At 48.8% G+C, this 10,504-nt stretch overlaps 1 pseudogene; it reads left to right on the top strand.

Moving 5' to 3' along the window:
• Positions 1-1,157: 1,157 nt before the first annotated feature.
• On the top strand, positions 1,158-8,295 carry LOC143385963 (stathmin-4-like; annotated as a pseudogene).
• Positions 8,296-10,504: the final 2,209 nt, after the last annotated feature.

The raw sequence follows: 10,504 nt of genomic DNA, 5'->3' as shown, positions 1-10,504 counted from the left end.
GCTCAGACCCTGGCTCCAAGTGGGAAGGCACCTTGCCTCTTCGAGAAAAGGAGCTCCAGTTTGGCTTCAGTGTCACTTAGCCACGTGAGGATGTGAGCAGGCAGCCTGCTGGCTCGTGCCACCTTCCACTGGCAGAGTGACCAGTGGTCAAAGATGGAGTGGCCTGGGTGACAAGCACTCTCCAGAGCCAGCTGTTCCTGTCTTCAGTGAGCTCCAGGCAGTGCCTTCGCTGCTCCTCCTACCTCCTTTCCTGTCCTGCCTCCTTCTCACCTCTACTCCAGCACCAACCAGCTCAAGGGAGCCCTGAAGGACACTGAGCTTTTTCACCCTGACCCTGACCTGAGCAGTTCCCTGGCAGAATGACCTCTTCACCAGATTCTGACCTGTCCTTTATGCTCTGACTGGGGTCCCTCCCTGGCTCCCCTGGCTTCATGCTGAGTAGGGAGCCCATCTCTGGCTCCCACAAAGCCCTGACGTGTCTAATGGTGTCTCTGAATCAACCAAGTGTGATGACATTGGGCCTCGATCCTTCTTTTTTCGTGGTCCAGGGTTGCTTTTAGTGGGGTCAGGGAGGGCCTGGGCCAGTGGTTCTTGGAGGGCGGGCAAGAGAGAGGCCATCTTGAAAAGGTTTTAACATCTCTGTCCAACTCTCTCTCACCCCGGGTCAGAGCTGGCTGGAGACAGGTGGGGTGTGGAGACAGAAGTTCAGAGGGGTGGTTATTTTTAAAAATACCTCTAGGCAATTCCTACTGGAGACTGGCCTCTCACAAGCATCCTTGCCTTGGGAAGGCCACTGAGCTGCCCAGAGAGACAGAGGAACACCCCTTGTTCATAGGGTTTGGGAAACTCAAGTTCGCACTCACGCCTTGAGACAAGGAAGCCAACAGCAACATTGGCATTAATGCCTGAACTTGACCCAGTTAAGTGGAAGGGGGTGAGTATTTGGGGTAGTGAGAGCTGGTGGAAAGAGGGCCTAGGGGTGAGAGCAACTGCAGTACCCCAAGGTTCCTCTGCAGTTGTATAGAGACCCTCCTTAGGCTGATAATCTATCAGTGATAAACTATTTCTTTTTTGTTTCAGAGTTTGACCACATCCTGAGCTGGTGAAAGATGCCTTCTGTGACTTTCAGTCAGATCAGCCATCAGATCCCAGCAAACATGACCCTCGCAGGTAGGTCCCCACATGGCTTGGAAGCATGAGCTATTTCTCTGCACATAATGATTTATGGATGCACAGAGACATGTCTACTTGCAAGGCCAAGTAGAACCTGACCCCAAAGTTAAGCAGAAAAGGAGACACACATAATATGAAAACAGGGCTTCACGTTTCTGAAAAGTAATGCAGGCCAACATCATCATCTAAACTCGGCTGTCAGATAACCCACAACCACACTAGTGGGATACTAATAATGTATTGCCCAGCTGTGAAATCTCCCAAATTAGTGATTTTTAATTTTTTGTGTGTGTGTAGTATTGAAGATTGATCCCAGGGTGCTGTGTCACTGCTACATATCCAGCCCCTTTTCAATATTCTATTTTGAGGCAAGGTCTCACAAATTTGCCAAGGGTGACCTTGAACTTGTGATTTTCTGGCCTTAGCCTCTGAAGTTGCTGGGATTACCGAACATGCCCCAGTACACCTGGCCTTAAAGTAATGATTTTGAAAGTGAATACAAATAAGTGCAATTAGAGTTTTTTGGCCACCCCTTCTCCGCCCAGTAACAATTTCTTCTTGTGCAAACATTCTGCCTCTGTGCTTTTAGCGAGTCTAACCAAAGGCCTGGAAAGAGAGCACAGGGGTAGAGCATGGAGAGCCTCCCATGAGAAGGAAGGGCTTTTATTCTCATCCCAGCCTTTGTCCCACCATGGTGGCTCCTGACCATCTCAGTCCCCAGGTGGTGGATGGGATTATAACTGAAGTCTTTCTTCCTTCTGCTCATTGGTGTATTTTTTCTTTTAAAGTTTTTTAAATGTCCATGTGGTATTTCTGCAGTCACTTATGTTTTCAACTGTGAAAGAAAATGAGGGAAGAGCACTTGGCTCTGTGCTGGGCAGATTGCTGCTGAGAAGGCCTGAGAATGCCGGACACAAGAGCATGTCCACTAGCTTCAGGGAAGTGGGGAGGGATGGACAGGGGTCACCACTGTGGCCTGGGTGGCTCTGAACTGTGACCTCCAAACACAGAGGAAGTTGGTGGTGGTGGAGATACACTCCTGCGTCATGGGCACCAGTCATGTTGGCTTTGGCCACTGTGCTGGGAAGGTCAGGAAGAGCAGCCCCACTTACCACCCAGCAAAGGTGTGGAGCAGAGGGACAGTGAAGACTCCCTGTCCTGTCTTCTTCTCCACCCTTTGTGTGGCACTACCCAGGGCTTCTGGTAGAATGGAGCATGGATTTCCTACCTCCCAATGCCAAAGAAGTGCCCCATCCAGGGTGGGCATGAGGAGACAAAAAGCTGGGTCCCGGAGTCAAGCTGGGGGCTGGTGGTGGTGCTTGGAGTCTATACCTGAGGGTGCCTGGAATTTGGTGCTAGGAGGGGAGAAATACTGGAGGAAAGATGGGGCCACTGGGTGCTCTGGAAGGGGACAGATGAGGGGCTGAATCACTCACCAGAATTCTAAGGAGGTGGCTCCAGACGTGGGAGGCGTGGTTGCAGGTGGCTTGGGTACATTTCTGGAGCTGAAAACTCCAGGCCAACTCATGTGGACGTGGGTCTCTGAGGCCAGGCAGGGTCCCCAACTTCACCTGCCTGATGTTTACGCAGCCTACAAGGAGAAGATGAAGGAGCTCCCACTGGTGTCCATGTTCTTCTCCTGCTTCCTGGCTGACCTTCTGAATAAGTCATCTTACAAATATGAAGGTCAGTGAGGACTCAGTTGGGGAAGAAAGGAGTAGAGGCTCCCTCCTGTGCATGGGGGTGCAGTCCCCAGTCCCCATTTCATGAAACTCTCCTTCCTGTGCACATGCTCCTACCCAGAGTGCCAGGGTCCAAGCTGCAGGGGTCCAGCCTGGGGCACTAGATGGCAGCTGGGCTCTGAATCAGGCCCTTTCTAGAGCATTCCCTCTTAGTTTCACCTTTGTTCATTTCTTGAACAAACAACACCAAGGGGAACCAGGCAGAGAGTCCACCATCGGGAACAAACCAGAAGGGAAGAGGGGACACGGGGTGGTTGAGGGGTCTCCTAGGGAAGGAGGAGATGCTCTGAGAGTCTGGAGGTGGGAAGAGGGCTTCCTGCCTGGACTGTGGTGGCTGTACTGCTCGGGGCCAGTGTCAGAGATGGTTCTCAGACACTGGAGGTCCAGGTTCTCCTGCTGGGTGTGGTGGACAGGTCACCTCCTATTTCCTGTTGAGAGGAAGGGGTGGGGTTGGCCTGGCAGTAGGAGATGGTGGGTTTGGATGACCTGGGATTGTCTTTCCTGTTTAGGCTGGAGTGGGAGACAGTGTAGGAGGAAAGGTCAAAGCCAGTGGAAAGACAGTGCTGACTGGACAGAAAGAAGAGAACAGGGTAGGAACAGTCAGGGTCCACAGGCCGTGTGGTCAGTGGGTACCAGGACAAGGAGGAGCCTGGGTGGGCAGTGGGTAAAATGCACCACTGTCTGTCACCAGCAAGGACAATGGCTGCAAGAGCTAATCCTCAGAGGAGGCTCATGGTAGAGGCAGAAGCCAAGGCAGCTGCTATTGCTGTGGCTGATGTCAGATATTACATGTCCCCAGGGCCCTAATTGAAGAGCCTGGGGCCTTAATGTGGCTATGGACCTTAGGCCCAATCAGCCCTCCGACCTTAGGTAGCAGTGCTCAGGACAGAACCAGGCCCCTGGCCACTGGTTTGCCACGGGGTCCCAGCTCTCCTGGTCTGTGTGCATGCTTTAGCGGGGCCCAGCTATTCTTCAGCAGGTATGCAGCCCTGGCTCTCATCCTGCAGCAGACACAGTGGACCTTAACTGGTGTGTCATCTCAGACATGGAAGTCATTGAACTGAACAAATGCACCTCAGGCTAATCCTTCAAAGTCATCCTGAAGCCACCTTCCTTTGATGGGATGCCCGAATTCAATGCCTCCTTTCCCTGGCGGCGAGACCCATCACTGGAAGAGATCCAGAAGAAACTAGAAGCAGTCAAGGAACGAAGGAAGGTAAGTGCTCCCCTTTCTTTCTTCTCTTCATCTTAGCGTGGGCAGGAGGGAGCTGGAGAAGACGGGTGGTGGCAATGAGCTGGGGTAAGGTCATATCTAGACAGGCCCTCCCAGGGACAAGGCAGAGGAAGAGGCTCCAATAAGGTAAAGAAAGAAGTGAGGACTCCCATCCTGCAGGAGCTCACAGCTTGGTTAGGAGGACAACGCACTGTGCCACTTGTCTCCCAGAGGTGGCCTTATATGAGTGACAAGAGTAACACAGTAAAAAATGTTAGGAATTTAAGGTAAGAATTTTTTCACTGGGAGGGAGGGGACAAGGCCATGGTACCTTTCCTCAGTAGGTCTTCTGGGTTTCCTATTGAGGCTCATGGCTCAACTCTGACGCCATTTTGGTATAAACTCTTCTTCATCCTTCAGCAGAAAATAATCTTTTCCTCTTTGGAACTCTTGTGGCACTTCCTCTCCACTCTTAAGAACTCTTCTCACATGTTAGTCTGGGTTTTATTTATGTATTTTTTAAATTTTAAATTTGTTCCTATTAGTTGTCCATGACAGTAGTATGTACTTTGATACATCATATATAATGGAGTATAATTTCTCATGTACATTATGTAGACTCACACTGGTCATATAGTTATAGATGTACGTAGGGTGATAATGTCTGATTCGTTCTACTTTCTTTCTTACCCCCATACTCCCTCCTCTCCCTTCATTCCTGTATACATTCTTTTTTAACGCCCTCATTGTGAATTAGCATCTGCATATCAGAGAAAACATTCGGCTTTGTTTTTTGGGGATTGGCTTATTTCACTTAGCATGATATTCTCCAACTCCACCCATTTACCTGCAAATGCCATAATTTCATTTTTCTTTAAGGCTGAGTAATATTCCATTTTATACATACACCACATTTTTTTATCCATTACTTGTTGAAGGGCACCTAGGTGGTATTTCTTATTTCTACTAACCTTTTCTTTCTTTCCTAGTTTGTTAGAATAATACCTGGAACTTAGTATGAGATCATCTAGTGTTTGTGAATTAATTAATTAATATGATGGTGGTGATGGTCCTGAGGATATTTAGAACAAAGCTGAGAAACATCAAGGACTGTGGGAGCTCCGCAGGTGGTGGGAGGGTGCGGGAAGGTCCCTGCTTCCTGCTCACAGGTGGGAAAGCAAGCTCAGTGAGGCAGGCATGTGTCCTGAGTGCTGAACTCTTAATCCAAGGTGGTAAAAATGTCCCAGTGAGGCTTACCCTGAAGGTCCTTTCTCTACCTTTGTGCTTCCTCAGTACCAGGAGGCTGAGCTCCTGAAGTACCTAGCAGAGAAATGATAGCATGAAAAAGAGGTGATCCAAAAATCCATTGAGGAAAACAACAACTTCATCAAGATGGCTAAGGAAAAACTGGCCCAGAAGACGGAATCCAATAAGGAGAACCTGGAGGCCCACCTTGCCCCCATGTTGGAATGGCTGCAAGAGAAGGTAAATGGTCCTGGATTCCAAAGGACACTCCTGGGGTGCTCCGTCTTCCTTCCATGGCAAGTGTATTTGGACCTACATATGTTTCAGGAGGAAGCAGCCTCATCAGGAATGGAAATAGTTCTGTTAGGCAGGATCCTTAGAGAGCTCCAATGGGATGCTTTGGAAATTTACAGGCAAGAAACACAAACCAAGCTCTGGGTTTCCTTAGGGAATTTTCTGCAGTAACACAACTAACAATTCTCATTGTCTTAGGGCCCTTGTATCCTTCATTAAATGGAGAAAGCTTGTTTAAGGAAAAGGAGTAGAGATAGACACATGGCTGCACATTCCTGGCTTCGTCCTTGAATGAACTGATTTAATGAAAGTTGCTGACTCTGAAGTCCAAGGTGGGACAAGCTGAGTCACCCATTGAGCAGGAAACAGTTTTCTCCAGACATTTTGATATGAACCAAGTGAGTATCAGGTTCTTTCCACTAGGATGCTATTTGTCAATAAACCAAATGGTGTCACCTGAATATGAGAAATGTGAGAGACTGGGGTTGGTCCTCAATGTCAGCAGAATAACAGCCCGTGCTGCACTGGAGAACATGCTGGCCTCATTTCCTGAGTCTCAAGGCCGCCCCAGTTTCTCCTAAAGCTCCTGGGAAGCTCCAGCTCTGTTTTATTTCCAGGAGCCTCCTGCTGCGTGGTGACTCCCAGGATCTGATCAGTGGCCTCGTCCCATGGTGAGCAGCATGGTCACCACTCCTTCCCGCCCATCCACCTAGAAACTGTACTGGAAAGATCTGGTTTCTTCTCCAGGGATCTGTATGTTGTGCAGGTTCTGGCTCTGGTCAGTACATGCCAGCCCCTCACTCTGATGCTATCCTATGAGGGGCACCAAGGCCTCTACCAAGTACCTTGTGGGCGGGAAATAATCTGGGTCTGATTTCAGGCTTCCCCAATTAATAAGGGATGACTCGAGACAAACTCTAGAAGAAAAAATAATTCTACAGTCACAATAGGAGGGGGCATGGGCTCAGAGGCCAAGTCCAAAACAAATAATTGAGGCTGGTCCAATGATAGAGAGTTTGAAAGACTATTTGCAAACACTTCTGTCTCATTATACTACTGCCTCACAAGTCCATGGTGGTAAGCAGAACAGGCATTATCCTTGATGTAGATGAGCAAACCAGTCAGAGAGTCAGATTACTTGTGCTGGGTAACACAGCTAACATGGGTAGAGTTAGGACCAGAAACCAGTGCTTTGGCTCTGGGTCCAGGTGGCTCTTTGCTTGCCTGTGTTAGGGAGAACAGCCCACCATTGTGTCACTAGGCTTTCATAACTGAGAGGGTTTTAGAGACAAGGAAAGGGAGGCTGGAAACCCAGGGCCTGGGAGCTCACCTGAGAAGCAATTGAAAAGGTTCACACTGGGGAACATGAGCTGTGGAGGTAAGGTAAACCAGGTACCAAGGTGCCAGCATAGACATTTAAGAGGGCATCTTTCTCTGGGACCTTGATCCTACTCACCTTTATTCACTGGAGGAGACAGCAGGTGGGGTGGGAAAACCTTCTGGGCCAGTCTTTGGGTCACCAATGGTATACACCAGAATTATTTGGTGCAAAATTTAAAATTACACATACTTGGACCCAGCCACAGACCTACTACCATGGCTTTCTAGGGTTGGTCTCTGGGGACCATAGAGATTCCCAGGTGATGCTGACACATGGTAGAGTTGGAGAACCACTGCTTGATCTACACTGCTCTTTGCCTCCAACCCATGGGAAGTTCCAGGTCGTCTCTAGGGACAGAGCTCTAGATTAAGGTCTAGCTTGGGAGCCTGGGTTGCCTCAATGGGTCTACTTCAGGTCAATTCTTCCATTTGAACGTGATTATACCAGGGACTGGAAGGGGGGTCATTTACTCAGCACCTGCCAAATACAGGGTGCCATTGTGGGAACAGAGAAATACACACTAGAAGACACAAGGATCTGGAAGTTTGCACAGTGAGCAGTAGCATGAGGCAGGCAGGACACAGCGCTGAAGGTGGACGCTGCCTTCACAGACCTCAGGAGGTGCCAGAGCCGCCCTCCAGGCCCCGCCCTGATCGGAGATCCTGACCCACCTGGAGGAGTCACCTGAGGCCATGCAGCTGGCTGGCCGCAGAGGGCGGGGCCTGCCTTTGGGCTGGATTACAAATGAAGGCTCTCTTACTGTAAGAAAGCGGGTGAAGGAGGCGGAGGGGGTGGGCAATAAACAATAAGCGGGGTGGACCAAGAATTCTGGCAGATGGCGCAGGCTGATGACTTGTAGTCGGGGCTTTCAGTGGGCCTGCTCTCCTAGTGGCTCCTCCCGCACAAGCTACCTCAGCAGCTCCCTATAGTAAGTCAAGCCAAGCCGCCAGTCCAGCTGTCACAGTAGCCAGAGGAGGGGGAAAGAGGCTGGGGGCTCTGCGGGAGGCTGGGACCCACCTGTCCCTGGGCTCACTCACCTGCTGCCTTCTGCTCCTCCCAGGACACCTTGGCCGACACTGCTCCGCTGTTCCTGATGGCCATCCTGTGCTGCTCTTCTCTCACCCCTCTGCCTTCTTTTAGGCCCGGGCAGCCTGTGTGACCTGCCCTGTCCCTCCCTTTCTTCCCAGGACAAGCACGCGGCAGAGGTGCGGAAAAACAAGGAGCTGAAGGAAAACGCCTCCAGGTAAAGCCCAGAGGCCAAAGAAGTTTCCAGGACAGCTGGACAGTCCTGTAGCTCGCGATTCCAGCAGCCTCACCCGCCGGCTGCTCTCCCAGCGCTGGGGTTTGGGGAGAGTAGGGTGGCCCAGGGGCGTTTCCTCTGCTTTTGGTATTTGTACATGTAAAGAATTGACCAGTGAAGCCATCCTATTTGTTTCTGGGGAACAATGATGGGGTGGGAGAGGGAAAAGAAGGAGAGTTTGGAAAGGAGAAGTCATGGACATTGCGACACTACCCACTGCAGACTCAGCCAACCAAGGCCTCCGATTTTCACAGTTCTGCCTGGAAGAGCAGCCTCCAGGCACCATGTTGAGGGAAGATGACCCCGGGCAGTGGAAGTTCAGGGTGAATGATAGGCAGAGTCCTGAGGGGCCGTGGCTGCAGGGCCCACAGGATAAGAAGCCCAGCCAGAACAGTGCAAGGCAGACATGTCACTCTGCCTAGCAGCAGGAGGAAGGAGGTGTGTGTGTGTGTGTTTGTGTGTTTTAACCATCATCTTTTGATCATCATGACCAATGAAACATTTACCACAAGTCTCCAGTTCTTTATTTCCTGAATTTTTTGGGGGGTGACTGGTAGAAAGTTCTAGAAATTTATCCACCTCCCATCTGATAGCAGGTCTCTCTTAATTTTGCCATCCATGTATCTGAGGTGCTGCTGGGAGAGGTTGGTTAAATTATGCTGGCCTTTGGCATAATAGAAAGGTTTTCTTTTCCCTTCTTTTAAACCCTCCCTGTGGGTTGTTCCTTACTGGATTGAGTGTAATGAATTGATAAGAAAAGAAACCCAATCTTCCTTTCTATGGACTAACATTCTAATATGGTCCCCAGGATTCATTGTAAGAAGTTTCCTTAATCTGTTAGGCTGCTATAACAAAATGCCTTAGTGTGGGTCATTTATAAAGGAAAGAGATTTATTTCTCACACTTCTGGAATCTGGGAGGTCCAAGATCATCTGGTCAAAGATGTTCTCCACTCAGTCCTCATATGGCAAAAGGGTAAAATGAGGGTGAAGCCCTCATGAGCTCACCACCTACTGAAGGTCCTACCTCTTAATACTATTGCATGGGGGGTAGGTTTCAACATAGGAATTTGGGGGAAACCTCAACAGTCAGACCCTGGCAGAAGCCCTTCTCACCCTGGGAACTTTGGGATTCTCAGTTAATCACAAAATGTGAGCAAGAAAATAAAATGTTTGCTAGTGGAAGGCAGAAAGAGCCATTCAGTACCAGAAGTCATATTCTCCAGGACCAGCACCATGGCTGGAAACAGAAGCCCCTCCCACTCCTCCCCTGCAAACAGGAGCAGGAGGGCAGTCTGCCTTACTGGGGCCCAGGGCATCGCTACACCCTGCCCTGCACACTGTGGAGTTTTGTACAGCTTTGTAAATAAACTCTTTTATATTGCCTTTTGTTTTTTCCACCAGTGGTATTACAATTTAGCCTTGTTTTAGTAAAGGATAACTGGAAGATCAACATTGATGGTGGTGATGAGGAAGGAGGAGGCGGCAGCTAATGCTTTGAACGCTCTTACTAGATGCCTGGAAATTTTCTGAACTTATATATTACCTCACCTAATTTTCACACCAGCTGGAGGAGAAACTTATTTTTATTATCCTATTGTGTAGGAAAAGAAATTGAGGTATAGAAAGCATAACTCTTGCCCAAATTCACAAAGATAGTTAAGTGGAAGAATAGGGACTTGAATTTGGCAGCTTTCTCCCAGGGTCTGTATTTTTAGCCACTTCACTGTGCTGCTTCTTTAAAAAAAAAAAAAAAAAAAAAAATTTATTTGTTCATTATAAAAATACAGAATGTTGGAATTCATTGTCATATTCATGCATGCACACAATATAACACTATAATTTGGCCAACATCCTTACCCTTTCCCTTTCTATCTCCTCCCCCTTTCTCTACTCTACTGGTCTCCTTCTATTTTCTGTACTGCTTCTTGACATTTCCAAACTAGGCTGTGAGTTCTAGATCAGTGTTTCTGAAGCTGTGAGGTATGACTCATTGGATTGTGAGCTCAACTTTATTGGCCCTACCCAATCTTCCTTCCTTCAGAATAGAACAGAAAACTAAACATTAAAATGCATTCTAGGTAATAAGTACTTTTTTCCACAGAAATTGTATCTCAATTTTAGATTTTGTGTATGTATTTCTAGCATGCTGCATAA

The sequence above is a fragment of the Callospermophilus lateralis genome (genome assembly GCF_048772815.1).
Source record: "Callospermophilus lateralis isolate mCalLat2 chromosome 11 unlocalized genomic scaffold, mCalLat2.hap1 SUPER_11_unloc_1, whole genome shotgun sequence".
Taxonomy (NCBI): Eukaryota; Metazoa; Chordata; class Mammalia; order Rodentia; family Sciuridae; genus Callospermophilus; species Callospermophilus lateralis.
Note: the sequence above shows the minus strand (reverse complement) of the source record. Positions and strands in the feature narration are given on the sequence as shown.